A 25,233-nucleotide genomic window follows, 5' to 3' on the forward strand; every position below is an offset into this window, starting at 1 on the left:
GTGGGGCCCTGCTGGCAGGTGCCCCACAGTGCTGGGGGGTGGGGTGTTAGGCGGAAACCTGTGCAGTTCCCTCTGGGACCACTGCAAAAGATTTAGGACTACAGGTGTTTGGCGGTGAACCCACTTGATAGCAGTCTGTACCACACAGATTCACTTGGTAGCTGTGGCTGAGCAGTCAGACTTCTCTCAAGAAGAGTTGAGCAGTATGTGGAGTATACAAAATAGGACAATTCTTCACAGTAAGACAAGCAAACACGCAACAAGGCTTCAGTGTAAAGATATTAAGGTATTTATTTATAACGGAACATCTATAGAAAACACTATGGCACTATAACGGCAAACACTTCAATTACAATTACTCTACGCAGAAGAAAATGATCAATCCCCCTGACAATATTTCGACAAGTCTAGGTTCTACCGGTATCACTTATTTTCAGACAGAGGTGTATACCTCAACCTAGATGGCACTCTAATATTAGTTAAGACGGGAGAGAAAAATAGGCAGGTTACGAAATCAACACAGTTCAATACTTCACGGATAAAATGCAAGGCACGAAGGCAAGAACAAAATAGATCATAAAGTTCAGAGGCCAGGCCCACTCGGAGAGAGGCAAGGCGATATGTTCCAAAAAGTCTCTAGTGGAAATGCGTCCGAGTCTTTGTAGCAAATTGTTATCGGCAGATTGAACCAGTTCAGAACAATACGTGAGAAAAAGCTTGGAGGCGACCCAACGGAAAGGCGAGAATTAAGACACCTCACTCGAACCGATCGAAAGGGAAGCCAGGCGGACACGGTACCTTGTTGTGGAGAGACAGCTCCGGCGGGGGCAGTTGTTCCTGGTGGTGGATGCACGACGGGTCTTTGCCAAGAGTAGAGATGATCTCGTCGTCGAAGAAAAATGAAGTCCGGTGCACCACCAGGGAAGAGACCAGCCGCGGAATGCTCCGTCACAAGGCACCACCTTTTGGTCACGGTACAGGGGAAGTGGCTATCCGGTTGCCAGGGTGCTCTGCACGGGCAATTCGACCACCGCGTCCTGAGGCGAAGAAAAAGCAAAGGGGACTGGTTGTTCCCACCAGTCAGAGGAAGAGACTCTCCGGCAGGGAGATCTCCTCTGTCGTCGGGAAGTGGTGAGTCGGTTCCGCAGGGCTCCACCGGAGGTGTTGTCGTGCAGGTCGGCTCAGCGTTACCCTCGTCGGATTCTTAGGTCCTGTGGCGACTTCTGAAGATCCAGTCCCAAAAGCCCTGCTTTTATGCAGAAAACCCCCATTCATTCAGCCTAGCTGTCAATCAACACTCGCTAAGTGGTGAGCGGGGAGGCTCACCACTTGGGCCAATCACTCCAGAATGCGACCGGAGTTGGCAAGGCAACTCGGTCCAGGGTGCCTAAACCCCCTCCCACACCCCTGTGGTAACCCAGACAGAATGGCACCACTTTGGAGGGTCTCTGTACAGAGGCCCGCCAAAAGTGGAACAAAGGGCTCAACCTTTGGTTTAGGAGTCACAGAGACGAACACAGACGCCATTTTAAAAACCAAGTTCTGGCAGAAAATACCATCCGATAAACTTATTTAAGATAAGTAGACCGGTGGTACGTTAGAGATTAACGAGGAAAAGTATCAATCTCCAACAATGGGACGAATCCCATAGGGTTATGTCCGGGGTCGAACATAACAAGTAGTTTCCACTGCCACCAGCCAAAACTCGACGAGGGGGGACGGGACAGTGCCCCCCTCGAGTAACAGACCTAGGAGTAATCAAATTACCCCTACTAGCACGTCCACAATAAGATGGTTGGTACTAGTTCTGTTAGTAAATTTAGGTCTAGTAAAGCCAATGGTGACTTTACATGCCCGGGGAGACAGTAGTCAGTCCCCGGGTATGGAGTCTATGGTGGAGGTCCGCTAGGACGCCCCAGTGTTACGGCATGTAGGGTGCGGTGTAACACACATAGAAAAACATATGAGACCCTATGGAGTAAAAGACCCCATAGCCCATAGAACACATTGACATTGAAAGGAATTACACACATTCATGTCCAAGAGTGGGAGGAAAAGAGTCTCACTCTTGGCAGGATGGAAAAAACAAACTCCAGAAATCCAGCAAAGCTGCTGGGGGACTCACTAGGTTAGGAAATTCAGCCTAAACAGAGAATTCTCCCTAACATGGGGGTGGTGGGGACATGAGTTGGACATGGGTGGGGGCCTGCTGGCAGGTGCCCCACAGTGCTGGGGTGTGGGGGTGGTTGGAGACATGGGTGGGGGCCTGGTGGAGGGTGCCCCACAGTGCTAGGGGGTGGGGGTGATGGGGACATGAGTTGGACATGGGTGGGGTCTGGTGGAGGGTGCCCCTGCACTGCTGGGGGGTGGGGGTGGTGGGGACATGAGTTGGACATGGGTGGGCTCTGGTGGAGGCTGCCCCTGCACTGCTGGGGGGTGGGGGTGGTGGGAGACATGGGTGGGGGCCTGGTGGAGGGTGCCCCTGGTGGCTGGTGGTGCAGGGGGACATGCGTTGGCAGCCAGTAGTGCAAGTTGACATGTGGGTTGGCTGGGGGGCATGGCCATGGTGGATGGGGTGCCTGCAGGACATGTGCAGGGTAGGCCCCTGTGGTGTGAGCCACCTGCAGGGGCCGTGGAGGGTGTAGAGGGAACATCTGGGAGGACCCACACGTGCAATTCACGTGTGGTGCTCCCCGCGCACTCCTGTTATACACGTACCCTGATGGAATTGCGTGTGATACTTTCCGCGCACCCCTGATATGCACGTACCCTGCTGATATCGCGTGTGAAACTTCCCGCGCACCCCGAAATACACGTAGCCAGGACATTCGCGTGTGTAACTTCCCGCGCACCCTTGATATACATGTAACCTGCTGACTTCGCGTGTGAAACTTCCCACGCACCCCAAGATACACGTAGCCAGGAGATTCACGTGTGTAACTTCCCGCGCACCCCTGATATACATGTACCCTGCTGACTTCGTGTTTGAAACTTCCCACGCACACCAAGATACACGTAGCCAGGAGATTCGCGTGTGTAACTTCCCGCGCACCCCGAAATACACGTAGCCAGGAGATTCGCGTGTGGAACTTCCCGCGCACCCCGAAATACATGTAGCCAGGACATTCGCGTGTGGAACTTCCCGCGCACCCCTGGAATACACGTACCCTGCTGATATCGCGTGTGAAACTTCCCGCGCACCCCGAAATACATGTAGCCTGGACATTTGCATGTGGAACTTCCCGCGCACCCCTGGAATACACGTACCCTGCTGATATCGCGTGTGAAAATTCCCGCGCACCCCTGAAATACACGTACCCTGATGGAATCGCGTGTGGAACTTCCTGCGCACCCCTGAAATACACGTACCCTGCTGAAATCACGTGTTGATTTCCCGCGCACCCCTGAAATACACATACCCTGATGGAATCGCGTGTGAAACTTCCCGCGCACCCCTGAAATGCACGTACCCAGCTGAAATGACGTGAGGTACTTCCGGCGCACCCCAGTGATACACGTAGCCCGCTTGCCGTGCTGGTACAGGGTTAGCGCAGCCCTTTGCGCTGGATTGGGGATTTTGATGGCTTTTCCCTGCGCGAGAGGCGTTCTTGGGGTTGTAACTGGCGCTGCTGCAGGGTCGCTGCGCCACTGTGCGCCAAGGCTGGTTTTGGTAGCTGGAATCCATGAATACGCTGTGCGCGGAAATGGGTTTTGGCGCACGCGGCTGGCGCAGGGATTTGCACGCGCACACTGTGCGCCAGCCACGTGCGCCACTTGTGCGCTGAATTCTATGAATTACCCCCTATGTCTCAATCTCTATCATACGCGCGAATGGCTGATGAAAATAAAAGATCCAACAATTATAAACAACACCTGTCGATTCTGCCAGAAAGAAGTAGAATCTATCAAACATCTGCTAATCGAATGCGTGGAGATTGCTGACCAACGTTCACTGCATCTAGAACGTTATGCTCCAAAAAATTTAAACATGCATGAATGGTGGAGCTACATCATAACAGGAACAAATGTGCAACTAACGTGTGATGTGATCAACTTCTTGGACATGATATTATTATGAAGAACTAGGAATGTTGTTGGAAAAGCTGCAAGAGGTGAAATTGTAGTTCTGAATATAAGGACTCTGGTATAAATTGGCATAAATATGACAAAAAGTTTGTTTTCTTTTACAAAACTGTGTCAATCAAAAAAATAAAAAATAAAAAATAAAAAAAACAGAACTTTCCTATTTTGAACAGTACACATTCCTACAATGAATCTGGGGAGGGAAAATTACCCAATTCACAAGGAGAAACAACTATTAAGTAGAAGTTTGAAGTAACTATCATTTTGTTCTATTTAAAATTGCCATATATTTCCTTCATATGTTTATTGTATGTATACATGTGAGGGACAGATTGCTTTCGTTAGAGTGTTTCTTTAGTTTACTTTGATAGGCAGGGACATTCTCTTTAGGGTAGGGCTAGTGAGAAGTTTATCAAACCTTTTTAATTTAATAAAACAGCATCTTCCCGTCACAAATAGTGTGATTGAACATTACATTATTCATCCTCTACACTCACATGACATAATGGTTGACAGTCTAGAGTTTTACCAGATGAAAACAACAAAAAGTGCACCAATCAGCATACAGGAAAATAACCTTGGGATTTGGTTGTTTTGCTATGCTTTTTGCCAATAGAAAAGGAGGGATATTGGATGATCGGAAAGTTCTGATTTCTTCTTCAGAATACCGTTGTACACAAATGTATTCTGAAGATTCCAGATTCCGCACCAATAGTCAAAGTGAATTTTCAACACTTTTCTATTCTTTTTCTCATACACTTCAGACAGGAACCAGATTTAACCCCTTCAGTGCCAAGGATGAGCTATCTCATCCTTGACATTACCTCCGTAGCGCACAAAACTGTAATCCAACCCCCGGGCTACGTGAGGTGGAAGTCCCACTTCACTGCGAGGGGGCTGGATTACCTTCAGTTTCACGGCGGTAAAGCACGCCGACGTGAAAGTGAAAGTAATTTTCACCACAGCAGCCATTTTGGGCTGCTGTGGTGAAAACACAAGGTGAGTCTCCACCTTTCTCCCCCTCGATCTCCGGCTGTATTTCAAGTATTTGGAAAGAGGAGATTCCCCCTTCCAACGACACCCTTTGTGACAGCATTGCTGCTCATGGATCGGGCGCAGGGCGCTCGATCCGCCGGCAGCAATGAACACTAGACACCAGGGATGTCTTTACAGTGCGGGGGGAGGGAGGGCTGCGGAAGAGATCCGCTCCCAGGGAAACACCAATGTACTGCTGGCATGGGGGGCAATGTGTGGCCTGCCCCTTCAATTGTGTCCCAGCCCACCAACATATCTGCCCAGACGGCCCATTCCCACCCACACCACCAAAAATCCAGCCCCAGTCTCACCCACCCCACTGACAGTGGGCCCTAACCATAGAATAATAAAAAACAGTACTCACATAGCGTTGCAGCTGTTTGTGGAGAAAAAGCTGTAAACAAAACAAAAAACATGTGTTACGGTCACACCAGCAAAACAAATAATTTTCAAGCATGCCCCACCCCTTGCAAGCCATCCATGGCAGTCTACTGAACCTCACTCCCCCACTGAAAACCCATTTGCCCCTTAATAAAGCCAGATATCTGCCTCCAGGGAGGCCTGCATGAGGTACCCCTGCCACCTATTTTGGGTGAGGGGGGAGAGGGCCCCCAAAAAATTGTGGGATAGCCCCCCCCAGTGGGTGGCACAGTAAGGTTTGGGCACCCCGGGCCAGATTGGCACGCCAATGTGCCCCTTTGCACCAAGGCAAGTTTGGTAAACAAAGAAAAAAATGGAAAATGGCAGGCTGCTCTTTAGGGGGGGCTGAGGGGCACCCTACACCGCCAGGGACTTTTCTAATGTGAAGGGGGGTGCACCTCTCCACCCACACCCCAATTGGAGGGGCGGCGCATCTCATGTAGCCCTCCCTGGGGACAGATAAGGGGGGGCTGTCCTGCACTCCTCCCTGGGCACAGGCGTCCCTTCCTAGGAGCAGATATCTGGTCCCAGGGAGGGCTGCATGACATGGCACCCACTCCATTGTGGGTGGGGGGTCAACACCCCATCCCATTAGAAAATTCCCTGTCCCTTTGGGGTGCCCCACAGCCACCCTAAAATCTGTTCCACCATTTTCACTTTTTTAGTTTGGTAAATCAACTCCCCTTGGAGCAGAGGGGCAAATTGGTGTGCCAATCTGGCCCGGCGTGCCCAAACCTTACTGCCTCACCCACTGGGGGGGCCTGTCCCACAATTTCTGGGGGCGAGGGGGGAGAGGGAATCCAAATATTGTGGGACAGGCCCCCCAGTGGGTGGGGCAGTAATGTTTAGGCACCCCAGGGCCAGATTCGCACACCAATGTGCCCATCTGTGCCACGGGGAGTTGGGTTATCAAAGGAAAAAAGTGAAAATGGTGGAACACAATTTAGGGGGCTGTGGGGCACCCCAAAGGGACAGGGAATTGTCTAATGGGATGGGGCGTTGACCCCTCACCCCCACCCGTAATGGAGTGGGTGCCATGTCATGCAGCCATTCCCTGGGACCAGATATCTGCTCCTAGGAAGGGACGCCTGAGCCCAGGGAGGAGTGCAGGACAGCCCTCCCCTTATCTGCCCCCAGGGTGGGCTACATGAGATGCGCTGCTCCTCCAATTGGGGTGGGGGTGGAGAGGTGCACCCCCGTTCACATTAGAAAATTCCCCAGCAGTGTAGGGTGCCCCTCAGCCTCTGCTAAAGGGCAGCCTGCCATTTTGAATTATTTTCTTTGTTTACTAAACTCGCCTTGGCGCAGAGGCGCACATTGGTGTGCCAATGTGGCCCGGGGTGCCAAAACCTTACTACCCCACCCACTGGGGGCCCTGTCCTACAATTTCTTGGGGCCCTCTCCCCCCACCACAAATGGAGGGTGGTGTACCTCATGCAGCCATTTGTAAGCAGCCCAGGGAGGCCTGCATGAGGTGCCCCCGCCACCCATTCGGGGAGAGGGGGGAGGGGGCCCCAAATATTGTGGGACAGGTCCCCCAGTGGGTGGGGCCGTAAGGTTCGGGCACCCCATGGCCAGATTGGCACGCCAATGTGCCCCTCTGCGCCATAGGGAGTTGGGTTACCAAAGGAAAAAAGTGAAAATGGTGGAACGCATTTTAGGGGGGGCTGTGGGGCACGCCAAAGGGACAGGGAATTTTCTAATGTGATAGGGCGTTGACCCCCCACCCGCAATGGAGTGGGTGCCATGTCATGCAGCCCTCCCTGGGACCAGATATCTGCTCCTAGGAAGGGACGCCACAGCCCAGGGAGGAGTGCAGGACAGCCCTCCCCTTATCTGCCCCCAGGGTGGGCAACATGAGATGCGCCACCCCTCCAATTCAGGTGGGGGTGGAGAGGTGCACCCCCCCTTCACATCAGAAATGTCCCCGGTGGTGTAGGGTGCCCCTCAGCCCCCCCCCCCCCAAAGGGCAGCATGCCATTTTTAATTTTTTTTCTTTGTTTACCGAACTTTCCTTGGCGCAAAGGGGCACATTGGTGTGGCAATCTGGCCCCCAGGTGTCCAAACTTTACTGCCCCACCCACTGGGGGGCCTGTTCCACAATTTATGGGGGCCCTCAACCAAAATAGGTGGCAGGGGTACCTCATGCAGGCCTCCCTGGAGGCAGATATCTGCCTTTATTAAGGGGCACATGGGCTTTCAATGGGGGGGTGTGGTTCAGTAGACCACCAGGGATGGCTTGCTAAGGGTGGGGCATGCTTGAAAATGATTTGTTTTTGCTGGTGTTACCGTAGGTAACACATGTATTTTGTTTTGTTTACAGCTTTTTCTACACAAGCAGCTGCAACGTTATGTGAGTACTGTTTTTTATTATTCTATGGTTAGGGCCCACTGTCAATGGGGTGGGTGAGACTTGGGTTTGATTCTTGGTGGTGTGGGTGGGAATGGGCCGTCTGGGCAGATATGTTTGTGGGCTGGGACAAAATTGCAGGGGCAGGCCACAAATTGCCCCCCATGCCAGCAGAACATTGGTGTTTCCCTGGGAGCGTATCCCTCCCATATGGGTTGTCCATCTGCAAGCCCAGGCTCCACCTCTGGCTGTGCTAAGTTACAGATGTCACCTCCGGGGAGCAATGGGGATCCTGCCGGGGCTCCCTGGAGCTGCTGCTGTGCTTAGGGAAGGGTACACCCACATCGTACATGGATGTCCAAGGCTAGGGATATCACCTCCAACCGTCCTGGAGTTGCGGCTGGGCTGCATTACAGCTTTTCCCTTCGGGGAGGTTTTGGCACACTGCCGGGACTCCTTGGTGGGGAGAAGCTGTAACGCAGGTCAGCCAGGGCTCCAGCAAATTCAGCGGTAATATCCCTGGGCTTGGGCACCCTTCTCCCATGTGGGTCTTTGCTGGGGGTTCTGGGTAATACATTCTGGGCCGATTTGCCAAATATCGGTACCTCACATGTGTGGGTGCACCTACCGGGGCCCAAAAGGAAAAGGGTAACCCACAGGTAACCCCAAGCCTTTCGCCACAGCACATTTTGTTCATGTTGGCAACCTTCAGATTTGGGCCTAGGGTGTCGAAGCCAGCAAGGAAAATAGGGAACCCCATGCATTTCCGAAAAGAGGACGCCCGTGGGAATGCACTGAGGTCTGACTTGCGCAAATTGCCCCAGTTTTTATTAGCCACAATCCCCAAAAAACTGTGATATTTGGTGGGGAAAAAACACAATGTTCACTTTGTCAGAGGTTCTGGATAATAAATTCTGGGCCGCTTCGCGCAAGTCAGACCTCTGTGCATTCCCATGGGTGTCCTCTTTTGGGAAATGCATGGGCTTCCCCTGTTTTCCTTGCTGGATTTGACACCTTAGGCCCAAATCTGTAGGCTGCCTACACAAACAAAATGTGCTGTGCCGAAAGGCTAGGGGTTAGCAGTGGGTTCCCTTTTGCTTTTGCCACTGGTAGGTGCACCCATTCATGTGAGGTACCATTTTCGTCAGACACCTGTGGGAATGCAGGAAGGTATGACATCTGTTGTTGGCGACATGTTTTGGTCAGTGAACAGAGGAAAATGTCTCTGAAATTGGCTGGAAATAAAAGACAATTCTCAGACATTTGGCTCTGGCCATCCACTGAAACACCCCGCCAATAACACATGGCCTACCTTCCCGCGTCCCCACACATGTCCCGATGAAAACAGTACTGCACATGTGTGGGTGCACCTACCTGGGGCGTAAAAGGAAAACGGTAACCCACTGGTAACCCCAAGCCTTTCGGCACAGCATATTTTGTTCATGTGGGCAACTTACAGATCTGGGCCTAGGGTGTCGAAGCCAGCAAGGAAAACATTTGCACAAGTCAGACCTCTGCGGATTCCGACGGGTGTCCTCTTTTCTGAAATGCATGGGGTTCCCTGTTTTCCTTGGTGACTTGGACACCCTAGGCCCAAATCTGTAAGGTGTGTACATTCGCTGTGCGAAAAGAGTTGGGGTTACCATTGTTTTAGGCTTTTCCTCTTGGCGCCCAGGTAGGTGCACCCACACATGTGAGGTACCGTTTTCATCGGGACACCTGTGGGAATGCGGAACGGTAGACCATGTGGTGTTGGCGGTGTGTTTCGGTGGGTGAGCCGAATGAAATGTGCGGAAAATGCGTTTTTTTGCCACATTTCAGACTTTGCTGGGGTTTCTGGGTAATACATTCTAGGCTGATTAGCGCAAGTCAGACCTCTGCAGATTCCGACGGGTGTCCTCTTTTCGCAAATGCATGAGGTTCCCTGTTTTCCTTGGTGACTTGGACACCCTAGGCTCAAATCTGTAGGGCGTGCGCATGAGCAGAATTCCTGAAATGATGCTGAGCCGAAAGACTTGGGGATACCTGTGTTTTAGGCTTCCCCTTTGGCGCCTAGGTAGGTGCACCCACACATATGAGGTACCATTTTCATCGGGACACCTGTGGGAACACGGGACGGTAGGCCATGTATTGTTGGTGGCGTGTTTCGGTGGGTGAGCCGAGTGAAATGTGCGGAAAATGCAGCTTGTGGTATTGCTTGTTGTGAGAAACACTACAAAAAATGTGTCCTTTCCGAACTGCAAGAGTCGGGGGAATGTAGCTGAGCATTGTTTTTCTCAAAATTCATAAAAGCCATTGCCGTAACAAGCCAACCATGTCCACCGCATACTTTTTTTTCAGTCATTTTCCCGCTTTTTCCCCAATCTATGGCATTTTTCCCGACCTAGTTGTTGCCCGACCTGCGCAAATCATCCCTTCCTAAACTTGGAATTTTGTCTACTTTTCAGAAATGTATGCCTTTCTGTCCTCCAATTCGGCTCCCTTTTTCTTCCATTCCGTCCATGCATGTTCAATTGGCAAAAATGGCCAAAATCGCCTATCTCTCACAAAATGGTTGATAACCACATCAACATATTTTTATTTTCATTTCCACTCAACCTGTTCTTGAAAGCCAGGAAATTGGGGAATTCAGCACAGCAAACCATTTGTTCCTAGCTCTTACAAGCGAAAAACCACAGGCTTCTTTGTATATCATTTTATTGGCATTTTTTGAATAAACAAAACATTTTCGCCCTTTTTGGTTATTTTCTCCCACCCCCCTACACCAACCTAGGATTCCTGGGTGGCGTTACAACCGCCTCTATGTGTTGGAAAAAAAGCAGTCAAATTTGGCCAAGTTATCTCATGTAACATAAAAGTTACAAGGCTTTGAATGGCCACACACCGAAATCACCAGAAAAGGCCTTGGCACTGGGGGGAAATACCCATGGCACTTAAAGGGTTAAATATGTTTCTACATGTGAGATGCTGCAACAAGTGAAACAACAAAAACAGTGATATTTTAGAAGGAAACATTACCAACATCCTTGCCACAATGAGAGGAACAAAGGTAAGGAATATTGGTATAGAAGACATCCAGAGGTTATTTATTTTAATTATTTATTGTTCACTTGTTAGGCGCCTATAGAGTAAGTAAATTCTGTTTCAAAGCGCTTACAGGGCGACCGGGAGGAAACATGGGAATGGAACACATTAAATTACACAAACATTAAATACACTGGAGGGAAAAAGGATAAACCTACTATTTCTTGTGAGTATTTTGAATGTGCAAGTGCAGCAAGGAAGAGGGGAGTGAGGGTAGGTGCTGGGGTGTCTGTGCTTGTGGGTGAGCCACAGCTGAGTGCATAGTAAGGTAAGTGCTATACAGCCTGGTGCCGCGTTGGGTGGAAAGTGCAAGCCTCCAGGGCAGAGAACGGAGGGTGCCGTGGCAAGTGCTCAGGTAGCTAGAAGCTGGGCAATTGGGTGTGGGAGGGCAAGGGCCCAAGGGTACATAAGGGCCTTGGACTCCAATCACTACAACTGTGAGATTAGCAGAGGAAGGAAAAGGGAGATGGGAGGTAAAGAGGAAAGTCTTGAGGAGCTTCCAAAATTTAAGAAAATCATGCTCAAGATGCTGAGGAAGGGAGAGAAGAGAGCCAGCTGAGGGAGAGTGTTTAGTAAGAGGGAGTTGCAGATAGCGTGGTGCCCAGCCCAGACAGCCTTGTAGATCAAGCAGAGGCAGTTGAATTTAATCCATGCAGCAAAAGGGAGCCAGTGAAGAGTATTTTGGGCAGGAGAGATGTGGTCCCTAGGATTAAAGCCAAGATTAAGTCTTGCTGCCCAATTCTGGATTAGCTAGAGGGGTCGCAGAGTGGGAGCAGGTAGATTAAGGAGGAGGCTATTGTAATAGTCAAGCCTAGAGAAAATCAGGGCTCGGGTAACATTGAGTTACTGGGGAAAGGTGAGAAAGGGAGAATTCCTTTGAGAAGGAAGTGTTGAAAGTGGGACTTCTAGGCAATGTCCTGAGTGTGAGGGAGGAAGGAGAGAGAGGAGTCAACGATGACTCCAAGATTTCAGGCTTCAGAAGAAGGAGCAGGGAGAGAGCCCATGGTGGAAGGCCAGAGTGAAGGGAAGAATGAGGGATCAGGCATCCCAATGGGAAGGATCACAGTTTTGCTGGCATCGAGAGAGAGATCGTTGGTGGTACACCAGGACTTAATGTCAGCTAGGCAGTCAGGGATGATAGAAGGTGCAAGAGCGTCCAATAGGGTGCAAGAGGGTCAGCAGGAAGTTGGAAAAATAGTTGTTTGTCATCTGCATAACAATGGAAGTTAGGTGAGAAGGAGTAGATGAGGATTGCCAGCTGAGCAAGGTAAATGTTAAAGAGCCAAAGGGAGAGTATAGAACCCTGGGTGACACAGCAGGAGGAGTAGTAATAAGGAGTAGAAAAACGTGCCCTGGAAGACTTGGAAAGAGCGGTCAGGTTGGAAGGAGGTCAGCCAGTTAAGTGCTCGTTCCAAGATACCAAGGGTATCATGGAGTCTTTGAATGAGGATGGAATAGTTGAACGTGTCAAAGGCAGAGAAGAGATTGAGAAGGATGAGGACAGTTGGGGAGTTAGATTCCAGAGATTCAAGCAGTTCTTCACAGGTGTTCAGAAGAGCAGTTTTCATGCCTCTGGATTCTTGGAATCCAGATTGATGGTGATGGAGACCACCAACAAGTTCAGTGTGTGAGCTGAGCTGTGGCAAGACAAGTTCTCCAGCAGTTTTCCCAGTCAGGGCGTGATCAAAATAGGGCAGTAGTTGGCTGGACAACTGAAGGATTTTTCAGGAGTGAGCACACAAGGGAGTGCTTGAGGGAGGAGGGGAAAGATGCAGTGGCAAAAGAATGGTTGAAGAAATCAGCAAGTCCAGGGGCAAGAGAGCCAATATTGTCTTTGAAGGTTCTGGATGAGCAAGGGGAAACCTGTTTTGAAGAGACCTTCCTGGAGCAGGTAACTCTGGTAACCTCTTCAGGTGGTACTGGGGAAAGGGGGAGAGGGAGGAAGGAGGGGGGGTCGGGGTGAGGGGCAAGGCAAGGAAGTGTGGGATGAGTTGTATGGGTGAGTACCAAGGGTGTTTAGGATATGTTGAGTTTTGGTGGTGAAGTAAATGGCCAGTGTGTTGCCCAGGGCCTGGGAAAGAAGAGGGGAGGAGGAGACTGTGGATGGGTTGGTTAGTTCCCTGCATATTTTGAAAGGTTCTGCCTTGTTGTTGGACACACCAGTGACCCGTGCATGAGTGTATGCCCTTTTCTTGGCACGTTTGGATAGTCTGTACTGCCTTTGGAGCATGCAGCAATCCAGTTTGTCAGAGGGTGAGCCTGAGTTTTGCCACTTCCGTTCTGCCGCTCTGTACTTTCGTTTCAGGGCTGGAAGTTCAGATTCGTACCAGGTGTTATGCTTAGAAGCCAGTTTCAGGCATTACATTTTGGAGCCCAGGACTGGGATATTAGGAATTCGTATGATAATGAGAGGATATTAAATTATCTCAAGGAGCCGAAGGACGATGACATTTTGGCCTGTATGGAAGAATTCCTCCATTTGAAAGGATCTCTATTGCCTTTTAGTAATCAGCAGATAGCCGGTGGCTGTGTTGAAATTACAACATCTTCTTTGACTTCTGTTCTTTGCCAGCAGGATTCTGTAGATTCTGGTAATATTACATCTTCACAGATCTTTGATCCATAAAGTGGGAATGTAATATTTGAGAACATTTGAGAATGAAGTAACTTCGTTGTCTTTGTCTTTTCATAATTTAGGGAGAGAGGTTGAAGTTTTGATGTCTCCACAGATTCTCGCTTCACATAGCGATAATGGTCTTCCTGGAAATTTTAATTAGCAAGCATCATAGGAACACGCAACAATAAAGAAGCTCCCCTGTTGGAAATTGAGTGGATCCCCTGCTCCATATATTTCTCTGATAAAGAAATCTGGAGATTCTTTTAGTCCTTCATCATCATCCTTCACATCTCATTCATCTGTTTCTACAAATTCGACTTGAATTCCTTCTTACCCTCTTGTGGGCCCCACTACTTCCCCAGCATTGAATTTCATGCTGACATATCTTTCTCAATCATATGAGAATGTAAATATTAATATAAAAGATCAAAGTATTCTTTTGACTAATCAGATCTCCAAGATTTCATTTATTGAAGGATTTATTGTGGCATTAGATCCTAGAAACAACCATTCATAGCCTTTAAACTTACTGAATACTACTCAGATGGAATATTCACATGACCTTCTATCTCCTGATCTTCCACAGTTAATGCTTTGTTTTAAGCACTCGACCCTTGAAAGCAACTGCTACACATTTAGATAACCATCCTTCGAAAATTATGCTTGGGGAATGTAGACCTTGAGGATGTGTGACCTGATTCATCGGAGGTTGTAGTAATACCTGCAAATGATACATCCTATGAGTCAGTGGGTGAAGGAGAGGTTCTGATTGTGGAGTGTCCTAGCAAGGAAGTTGTAGAAGATCATCTCGAGGCTAATCCACATGTGGAAGAACCTGTTGAAGATGCAGTTAATTCTTCAACAAAAGGTGAAAGAAGAAACAAGGTGGAAAGAATGGATTAAATAAGGACAAGGAATAAAAACAATATGAAGCCATCAGCTCCCACAAATAACACTGGTTCACGTACATTTCTTTGTTCCTTGAAGATGTCATATCAGAATGACAAAATGATGGTGGTAACTGATCAATTAATTAAAAGGTTTGGGAAAAACTGTCCTCTCAAAGGCAATCTGAGAGGAGAAGAAATGTCTCATGAGCTAGCTGGAGGATCTGAGATGTGGATATCTGAGGATGTGTCCTCAGCTGAAATAAATAAGGTTCCATTGAACATTTCCATGTATTCTATGGATGATACATCTGTGGAGAGACCATTCTGGGAACATCCCTCCATGAGGTCTTTCTTGCCCATTAATGTACATTTACTACTGACATCTGCCCAACAACTATTACCTCGCTCTTCAAAATCTCCTCCTGGAATTGTTGTGTCTCCCTCGATTGCTCAGTTGCTCCTTACGCTTGACCTATCCTGACAATCCCTTACTCCTACAGCCCCTTTTTTATGGGGTTGTGATATTCCAAGTAAGGGTGACCCTTCAAATTTAATACTAGAGCAGAGGAGAGCTTTGATAACATCGAGAGAGGGTCCACAGAGTGTAACTTTAAATGTAGGGATAACCTAATTGTATACAATCATGTACAGAAGCATAAAGCCACCAGGAAGTGTTGGGTTACAGGAAGGAACTGACAATTGAGATCCTAAGCATAGTGATTTTACATGCTTGTTCTTAGAACAAGTCTTGAGATCTCAAGATAAAATTGTCTTGAATAGACATAATGTACTTAAATTGTTGCACACTATACCTAACCTGAAAGTAATTACATCAAAAGATGTTTATCAAGTTGAATTTTATGATGATTGCATTTTAGATAGCGTGTCTATTCATGTCAATATGACAATTCAGGAATTGTTGCCCAGTTTCTACTAGATGTGGTGCCACAAATATTGGTTTGTGGGATTGATTTAACCGAGGCAGATTATTATGTTTTTGTTTTTTTTAATCATCAATCCAGAAGAGGATTTAATAATGAATACACTGTTCAGCTATCTGGTTTACCTTTGCTTTCCATCACATGCTCTTCAAAGGATAGAAATTCAAGGAGGGCGTGCATGAATGAAGTCAAGAATACACAGTTAGATTTCCGAAATACATTGTCCTTGGCTTATGGCTGCCTTACATTCTAGGAAACGTTATGATAATGAGATTGAAGAAAATGGGAGCCGTGTAATAGGTTCTTGGAATATACAAGGGTTTTCTCTTTTGTTTAATGCATGTAGTTCACATTTTCAACATGCCCTTTACAATAAATTATATAATGTGCTTGATGCCTTATCCCTTGTTAGGTGGTTTCCAACTCATTCTTAAACCGGTTATTAAGGGACAAAGGGGAAGACCTGAAGCCGGGCTGCTGATCGGAATACAAAATAACATGAGTATAAGTGTTACAAATAGGCCCCCAAAGCTGTTTATCCAATCAGTTAATATAATTTGGAATCATACCATGTAACTGGAGCTGGGCTCCAATTATTTAATTTATATTTGAATGGAACCAGACTTCCAGTGACAGTGTTTCTTGATTCTGGAGAAGAGATTATGAATGATTGATTATCTGGTCAGGAATCCAATGCAATTGCTCTGTGTGGTGATTTAAATGTGCCTTTTTTTCATGAGAACAAGACTTTTGTTAATAACATAACTCAGAAAGCCCATTCTAAAAAGCGTGGGTATAAGTGTTTATATTTGATGGATGGCTGGGGTCTCTCAATATTAAATGGTATAGTCAAAGGTGATGTACCTGCTCAGGACACTTGGAGACATGTCTCTCAGAGAGCCTTGATTGACTATATGTATGTCTAGAATGGTATTTTTTAAAGATCTACATCCCTACAAATAATTGAGAATGCCCGAAGTGACTACAATATCTTGAAAGAAAATGAGATAGCGACTTGGGGTAATTATGCTCATTCTGCCCTAATCATCGAAATGTTGCACATTGTGGACTCTCGCTACCCCAGGTACCATAAGGTATACCCAAACCTTTTTCTGATTTACAAGCGTTGTTTTGGGTACCTGAGTGTGGCGCTAGTCCCTATTGATCAATGTATAATTGGTCTTAGAATACAAAACAGTGACGCATGAAGTAGGTGTATGAAAAGAAATGCCTTTATTCTACAGTGTGCTCTTGAGTTGACACGTGTTTCAACGAACACTGGTCTTTTTCAAAACTGGGCAATTCTCTTGCTAAATCACCAGAATCAAAGGTGCAACGTAATAAACAATCAAAAAGCAGATGTGCCAAAATGTACATGTTGGTGTGATATGTCATACAACAATATGTCAAAAATAACAATAACAGTGCATGCAATTGTTAAGTATGAGCAAGACCATCCATGGATTACAAAAAATATATATAATGAAATAAAATGAATGGATTGTTATATATCTTGAAAATGGAATGGACATTTTTTGATCATGGGAAAAACTGGAACAAGGCTTGTATGAAGGATTTGGCTGTTCATTGTGGTGGTAATCATATTTATTGGAACTGTTTGAATATTTTCAAGTGTATCTGTTGTATGCAAAAAGCGTTACGATGTTATAATGATCTAAATAATGATATGCACAATTTGGAGTCACTGACGCTATACGTGCCTTCTCTAAACAAGCATACTAGAAAATGTTAGTCACAGGGAAAGTTAAACATAAACCTATTTTTAATGTAGAAATCCTTAGCCAGAAGCTGCATTTGAGGACTGCTCCATGTAATATGAACAGATAGAACATTATACGTTACATGTTGGAGGTTAAGACACTAAGGGCCTCATTACGACCCTGGCGGTACGGGGTAAACAGCACCGTAAAAGGTGCCGGCGCCGTTTACCCCATACCGCATCATTACGAGGTCACCTCGCGGGACCCAGGAAGCAATGCCTGGTCAAACCAGGCGTGCTTACCGGGTCCCGCGAGGGGAAGCGGGACCCGGTAAGCCAACTCGTAATGTCCAGTTGTTTGCTCCATCTCCCATTCCCATTCAGCCCTATGGGGGCTGAAATGGGAATGGGGAAGGACCAGTCCGGGTCTTTGGAGGGAGGAATTACCGGGCCTTCCAAACTCGGAATGGCCCGGTAATTCCTCATTCTGAGGACCCGGACCCAGACGCGATTTCGGCGGCAGCTCAGAGCTAGGCCCACACCAAGATGGACGTCGCCCTGACGCTGGCGCGCGCACACGCGGGATTGCCAGGGTGACGCTTTATGCCTGAGCTCAGTCGCGCCGCGCTCTCTGTTGCGGTGAGACTGTGTTCCTGCTTACGCGCCCTCAGGTAAACGCTATCCCCGGCTGGGCTGGGCTTCGTTCCAGCCGCTTCTATCCTCTGTCTCGCACGGACATGAGCTTTGGTGTGCTCTTTCCTTTTGGATCTTTGATCATGATTACCATTCGATTTGGTTCAATTACACTTATGTGTAATTGACTATCCCATTTGTGTTAGCAGTCGGACTCTGGGCGAAGTGAATTCACCACGGGAAGGGTTGGTGGACGACGCGGTTTGACTTTGTCAGCCGCGTTTTACATAAATACTTCACTCGCTCCTTCTCTTTTGCTTTTTCTTTCTATTAACTTATTTACTGTCTGGCATCTATAGTTAGATTACCAACTGACATGGGTTTATTTTTACTCCACCTCCTTAGATCCTGAAGCAACTGCACATATATCTTGGGCCCTGTATCTACTTCGGAGACTGGGCTTTTGTTTGAAATATTCCTCCATGTGCCTGCAAGGTTAGTGACCTACACACTCCCTACTAAGTTAATGGACCCCTTTAAAAACCCAAGAGTTTTACTGATATACTTTCTTTCTCCACTACCCTACAGGGTCTTTATTATGAACACCCTGAAGATGGTTCTATGAACAGAAACGCGTTGGTCATTGTGTGACACCTAACAAGGGACTTCATTTGGAAGTGGATGATTGACGGAACCTATGTATTTGAGTATTTTGAAGTGAATGTATCTAGATTTGCTATTGTGTAGCTCATAACGAGCGGTTTCCTACCACCATTGATGTTCCCAATGGGTTGGGCACTGTTTTGAATTGTGATAAATGTGTACTCTATGTGTTTAATAGATGACACTGACTGAATCTAATTTGTTTACTCCATATAACTTGTTGGATTTAGGAGATTAAAATCCATAAATTATCTCTATAGTCTGGGCTCTGATCTTTCTATACAGTTGACATTTTTCTATGAAATGTGTTTTGTTACCTTCTATTTTGAATGTTGTGATGATTCTTTGAGTTATTCACCATAACCCAGGTGGTGTAATTGCACCGAAAATTCACGCCATAGAGGCGTTTAATGTTTAATCTTTAATGAAATGTTCAATTGAAATATAGGGATTTCTTCAATTCAGGCGTGCATTTGGGCTTGCTGGGTAGTAATACACAGCTCTAGCTATAATAACCCATAGCAAGCAATCATGGGCACTGGGCCTGGATGGTCGATCTGTCACCCTGCAAGCCACTCCTGATATGTAGTCTAATATTCTTACATTTCTATTTAAGAGAATATTGCTTGATAAGCTGATTCAACCATCCTGGAAAACTTATATAATAGTCCCTATTTTTCAAAAAGGCAAAAGGCCAAAATATTAGCCTTTTGCTTTGTTGAATATTCCCAGCAAGATTTTTGCAACTTTAGTAATATCTCACCTTAATGATTGGGCTATGACTAGTAAGGGCCTTGAATTCTTTTTAAACAGGATTGATAAAAGGATCAAATACTTCCCTGAATGGGTTTATTATAAACTGTATTAAACCGGTTGCTATTTCTAAAGGGGTTCTCATGTATTTGGCTTTTATTAATTGTACTTCTACTTTTGATATTATTGATACGCCTCGGATATGGAACAAGTTGCAGGAGTGGGGATGTCCTCTGTATTTACTGGAAATTATAAGAGAGCTTTATGCAGACACTTCCATCCAAATCCGTCTAGACCTGTGACCACTTTTTCAAGGCCTTAAGCATGGCTGCATGTTATCACCTTCTTTGTTTAATTTGTATATTTCTGATATTGGTGATCATTTACATATTGTGAGTTGTTTCCCTCTTGACTTGGTACTACGCCTATTGAATGGTTAATCTATGCGGACAATTTGGTCCTTATAAATCAAACTTTGATTGCTCTACAGTGCCAACTGGATATGACATGATGTGATATGATATGACATGATATGATAAGTCATTTATAACGTGCCTGTACACAAGTGTTTCTAGGCGTGGCAAGACAAGGAGGGGGAAAAAGAAGGAGGACAAACAATAACGATATCACTAGGCCTTGTGTCATTGAGATCGCGCAGGTGCAGGGAAAATGATGGCCTTTTGAAATATTCCACATTTATTTATTCAGAGATGAATGTATCTGAAACTAAGAATCTGATTTTAAATCCCAGTAGAGAAAGGACGAAAATATGGTATCTTATTATTGTTGCATTGGAAAGTATAGAATCTTTTAACTATTGGGGTTCGATAAGCCAATGCAATATGAACTGTGGTGTGTTATGAAAAAAGGGACATTAAAAGCTGCAATTTTTACTGAAACCAACTTTAAATGGAGCCAGTACTGAATTCTGACATGATGAAATTGTGTCAGCTCACACAGACTCCAACCTCAAGCAGACAGGGTGGACAGATCATTTCCCTTCCTAAGCTAATAATCTCAATGAAGCCTGGCCACTTCACATAAGGATCAAGCTGTAAACAGGCAAAGCAAACCGCCCGCGCTATAAAGTTTAAGTGTCAAGTTGTATTACTTGTCCTGTGAGGATATTGTGGCTGAACAGTTTTAAAAAATATATTTAAATTCAGATGAATATGTGACCTGCTCAGTATCTATTAACACTATCTCACAGGTTTTCCTGAATAAAAGAATGTTACACTTGACAGAACTACAGGTCTGGAAACTTCTCTCGAGGAGACAGAATTAACGCCATCAATTCACAGATATTCAAATTAAATAGGCTCTTATCATCAGCCAGGCCCTGAGCCATAAATACCATATGAGCCAGGCCTGAGTCAAGAAGAACAGACTTCCAGTGCTGAACCAACAGAAAATAAATACCATGTTCCTGGTCTGTGTATCTAAGCAGAGGAACTACAATTGTTATGCAATATTTAGGTATGAAAGAAAATGCCTTTTAAATGTACATTGGATTATTATATCACCCCTATCTCTGGAACCAAACGTCTTGGAAAACTCATTTAGTTATTGAAACGTTCAGCTGAAAAACATCTATTAGAGGGACACATGTTTTTTATTAAGGTCATTTCGGTTGTCACAGCATACTGGTGCATGCTAATGTGTCTTATGTCAAAGTGTCCCCAGGGATGAACCTGTCGGTTTGAGATGGTAAATAATTTGAATATGAATGTAGAAGTGAGTTAAATGGGAAAATCTATAACTCAGTCATTATGTTTGTTATTATGATGAGAATTGCATCAATTGATTTGTGCCAGAGGGAGAAATCTGGTAAGCAAATTAGTAAAGTTTTAATATGTGTGGAATTAATTATATAAGAAGGTGGTCATATTTAATGCCAGAAAAAACAAAGCCTCATGACTTATTCAGTGGAAGAAATAGCAGACAAGCGGTAGAGGAAAGCTGATCCCATCGTGATTGTCATGATGCCTACCCCCGGAGCACTGGGCCAGGCCCAGCACCCCCGGGAGCATGCATCATGCCCCCGGGTAAAAGCCCAGCGGCCCCTTATAGGGGCTCTTTGGACTCTGTCCTGGCGCCTTTGGTGCCAGGCTCATGTTGGACATCAGTCCTGGCGCCATAGGCGCCAGGCTCATAAAGGAAGGTGTTTTGTGCACTTACCTAATGCAGACCATGCTGCAAGATTCAGGCCTCCCTGAGACCTGAAAGGGACTATTTTTTCATTGGGACTATTTTGCCACTCGGGCGTGGCTGGGGAAGGATACTTACCTGGAACTACTTTGGGGGCTATTTAAGCCACGCCCAGACAGTAGCTCACGCTTCGCGTTGTTCTGCATCCAAGCAGCTGAACGCTCACCGTGTCTGCTCCTGCATCTGGTCTCCAGCCACGCCCGCCTCGATCCTGGAACACCTGTAAGGAAAGAAGAGAAGAGAAAGGTGAAAACCAAGAATTTTATCCAACTTCGTACCTGCATCCGGAACCTTCACGCCAGCGTACCTGAGAAAAGACTTTCATTTAAAAGCACAGTGTGGCTCGCTGCAGCGCCGCGCTTCACTCACCTGTCCTCGGGAGTTCTTCTGGCTCCAGCGCGACTGTCTGCACCGGTCGCCACATTTCTGCGCCTAGGGGAGAGAAGAAGAGACAAAAGGTGAGCAGAAGGAACATATGAGGAAAGCCTAATTTTCCACCATAACACTTACTGGTCTTCTGTTGGTGGACCATTCCTCATTTCGGGTCGGCGCCGCTTCGTTGGAAGGTACCGCACCCCGGCCCCTATGGGGAAAGGACAAAAGACATTACTGGAGGAAAATAAAGACATTAAGAGGGATCGCCCCATAGCTAACTCACCTGAGTTTACCATCGGCAATTCAATCCCTCAACTCATCGCCTTCATTCTACACCTGAAATAAAGGGCAGATCACAGGTTAGGAAGGCAACAGAAAAGGAGGCTCAACACTTGAACTTTTGTAATCTTCATACTTACGGCGTTCCGCTTGGAAGAGTCAAGTGGATTTTGCCAGTGCCATTCTGAAAACCAGTGAAGTAACTGGACAAACACGCGCCCCTGCACCAGAAGCAGGATGGAGAGTTCATCCTTTCAAACCATAAGGTGAGCTTCAACCGGGGATTTCGGAGGAAGTTAGAGAAGAACGAAGGGGGGAAGGGGGGAGCAAGCACACTAGTCTGCAGACTGTTAATCCCCTTTCTCATCTGCAGAAGGATATTCCTACGGGCCAGACAAGCAAGATTTGAGGGTCCTGTTCAGTCGGTGTTCCGAGTTCTGCGCATCACGCTCGAAGAGGCCAAGCAACCCAGACTAGACCAGCGCCTCCGTGGGAGTCAGGTGAGTGTTACAGTGATGACTAATGCGTACCTGTTGCTAGAGGGGAAAAATTGGTCCAGTCCTTAAGAGGGTGCCCACCTGTCTGTGATAAAGACAAAAGTAATGCATATGTGAGTATGATCTAAACCCAAAATCATCCTGATGGGAGTGACACCAGAAAAATCAAATTAGATTGAATTCTGGACCTGTTCGTACTGAGGGGGTGGGAATATACTTATTGTGCATCTCAAGATATTAGGAAACATTTCAAAAGCGTACGCACTTCTGGAAACCGATATATTTTATATAATAGGTCCCACAGTGTGTCTACAGTGAGATCCACTCACTCTTTCTCTGTGTAATGACGTATAGTATAGAAGAATTATAGGGGAGTTTAATGGACATCTCACTGTGTGTATACCTAGAAACAGAAGATAATTTAAGTAATTCATGGGTATACTAATGGCCAGATACTGTTATTACTGAAGGGTTTATTCAAGATAATTGGGAGAGGGTGATTAGTCGCGGTCGATTTCTTTCCTCTGTTTAAAGTTTGCCATTGAAAGTGAGACAGCTATGATTTTACATGATAATTAAATAGAAATATTACGGAAGGAATCTAGCCTCCATACATGTTGCACATATGATTTATTTTACAAGCCATTTACATACATGAAGGTCTTGTAGTGTGTTGCAATTGTGTTCAAATGCTGTTAACATTTTGACATGTCTATTGAGTGATGGGGTTAGTGTTTTGAATAAAGGGGAAGTAGCAAGAATTAGATAGGCTGGGATATTTTAACTATTGTGTTGTTTTCATAAATTAAAGATTCCTCCTGATCTCTCATTCATTCAATCCATGGTGCTTGCATTCTCACAATAAATTAAATGCATAGGTACCTATGGGGATCTTTGTGTTACTAAGTTTCTATTCCCATAACTGTAGCATTGAAAACTGAAGTGACTAGTATGTAGATTACTTCTTATCAAAGGCCTTTTATGTTTATCTGTAAATGTATTCAATTATTTCTTTTTTGTTAATGAATAGACCTTATGTGTGTGGTTCTTGTCCTAAAGGGGGAGGGAAACTGTGAGGAATCAATGTTATTAAATGGGGGTCCCAGAGTAATAAAATGAACAAGTAAATAAAAGAAAATGTGTGTGCCTGGTTTGGGGAGGGTGGAAAGCTCCTTGGAGTTAAATATTACCCGATTAAAATATCCTACATACCTGACCACATAAAAGATCAATGAGAGGCAGCCCCCATGGTATTAGCCCTACTGGGTGCCACAGAGACATCAAGTATTGGGGGAATATACACAGCCTGTCCACAGCTGGCCTAGGCTCACAGTGTTGACACATGTACGATACAAGTTCAGGCGGGGCTTTAATATTTACATGAAATACCATGCACCATACCCCAAACTATGGTATGGCTTATTTTTAAACATTATAACTGCCACCGGGATCTTGATTTCTTACAATTGTATAGTTAGTGAACAGGGGTGAATATTTCTAAATCAGCACTGGTGCTGAAGTGTATTGATTGTCATTGCAGTTGTCAAAAAGCAACTGTGAACTATACGCATGTTCTATGCCACTGGAGTGCAGGTGATACAGACCAGGATACTGATGCAGCCAGGCACAGGTGTATATTATGCTTTTGGTATGGAGATTGCTGAAAGCGGGTCTGGTTATCAGGCCACCCTTTCTGTGAAAGAATTACCCATGTGATTTACTTACTGGTACAAATTCAAAACTACCCATTGCTTCTACACTCTTTGCGGATGGCAGTCCTTCTCACACAAGATATATACAAATATTGTGTCCAAGATCACAAGCCTGTACAGTAAAGAATGTTGATGTTGCTGATTGATTTCTTCCGCCTGACCAGATTTTAAGAGATTGGACCAGAATATAAATATATGAATCCCTCAACCTCTCACTGAATATAGCCTGTCGCTCTTCCTCATGGATTTGGAAGCCCTGAATCTAAGCTGTTTGGCCAAGATAAAAATTATACACTGAAATATATCACACAGCATCCATGTGTTTAGTGCCTTTCTTTCCTCCCCATTGATACAAGAGCTACACATGCACTGTTTGCTCGGGACCTCAGATGTGTGATCTGATGTATTTAAGCATAAACGACTGTCTTCAACACCACCATCTCTTTGTAAGAGCTGATATGTTATACTTCAAATTAAATGGGTGATGGCATGATTGTCAATCTGGAAAAATGAATACCCTTCATTTGAATGATAGACGTAACTTGATGGCCGTGGGCCAACCGTCTTATGCACCGAATTGGAGAAATATGAACTGCTATGCTTGACCGACGAGCGGCCATTTTAAATGTAGTAAGAATCGCCATTGTGCTTGTTAACCATTGCTCATTGCTTTTTGTCTAAAAACTGCTTTGCAGCTTGCAATTCTTGCGGATTCTGCTTACTCTGCTCAACTGTTAACATTGTTGTCTGAATATAAATGGACAAGGTCGCGGGACTGAAGAGTTTGCTGAAACTCCTCATGAGTAGCCCAGAGAGGAATGCCCACGCTCCCTCTCTGTAGCCTTGGGAGGAAGCTGCAGGGCATTTAATCACTTCACAGCTGCCAGCCAGTCTCGTACGATGGTAGAATATGTTAGAATAATACAGTTAAAGGCTTGAATTATGCTTCTCTTACGGCCCCCCTTCGCAAAAC

This window comes from Ambystoma mexicanum, chromosome 2q (genome assembly GCF_040938575.1).
Source record: "Ambystoma mexicanum isolate Mex_15411 chromosome 2q, UKY_AmexF1_1, whole genome shotgun sequence".
Classification (NCBI taxonomy): Eukaryota; Metazoa; Chordata; class Amphibia; order Caudata; family Ambystomatidae; genus Ambystoma; species Ambystoma mexicanum.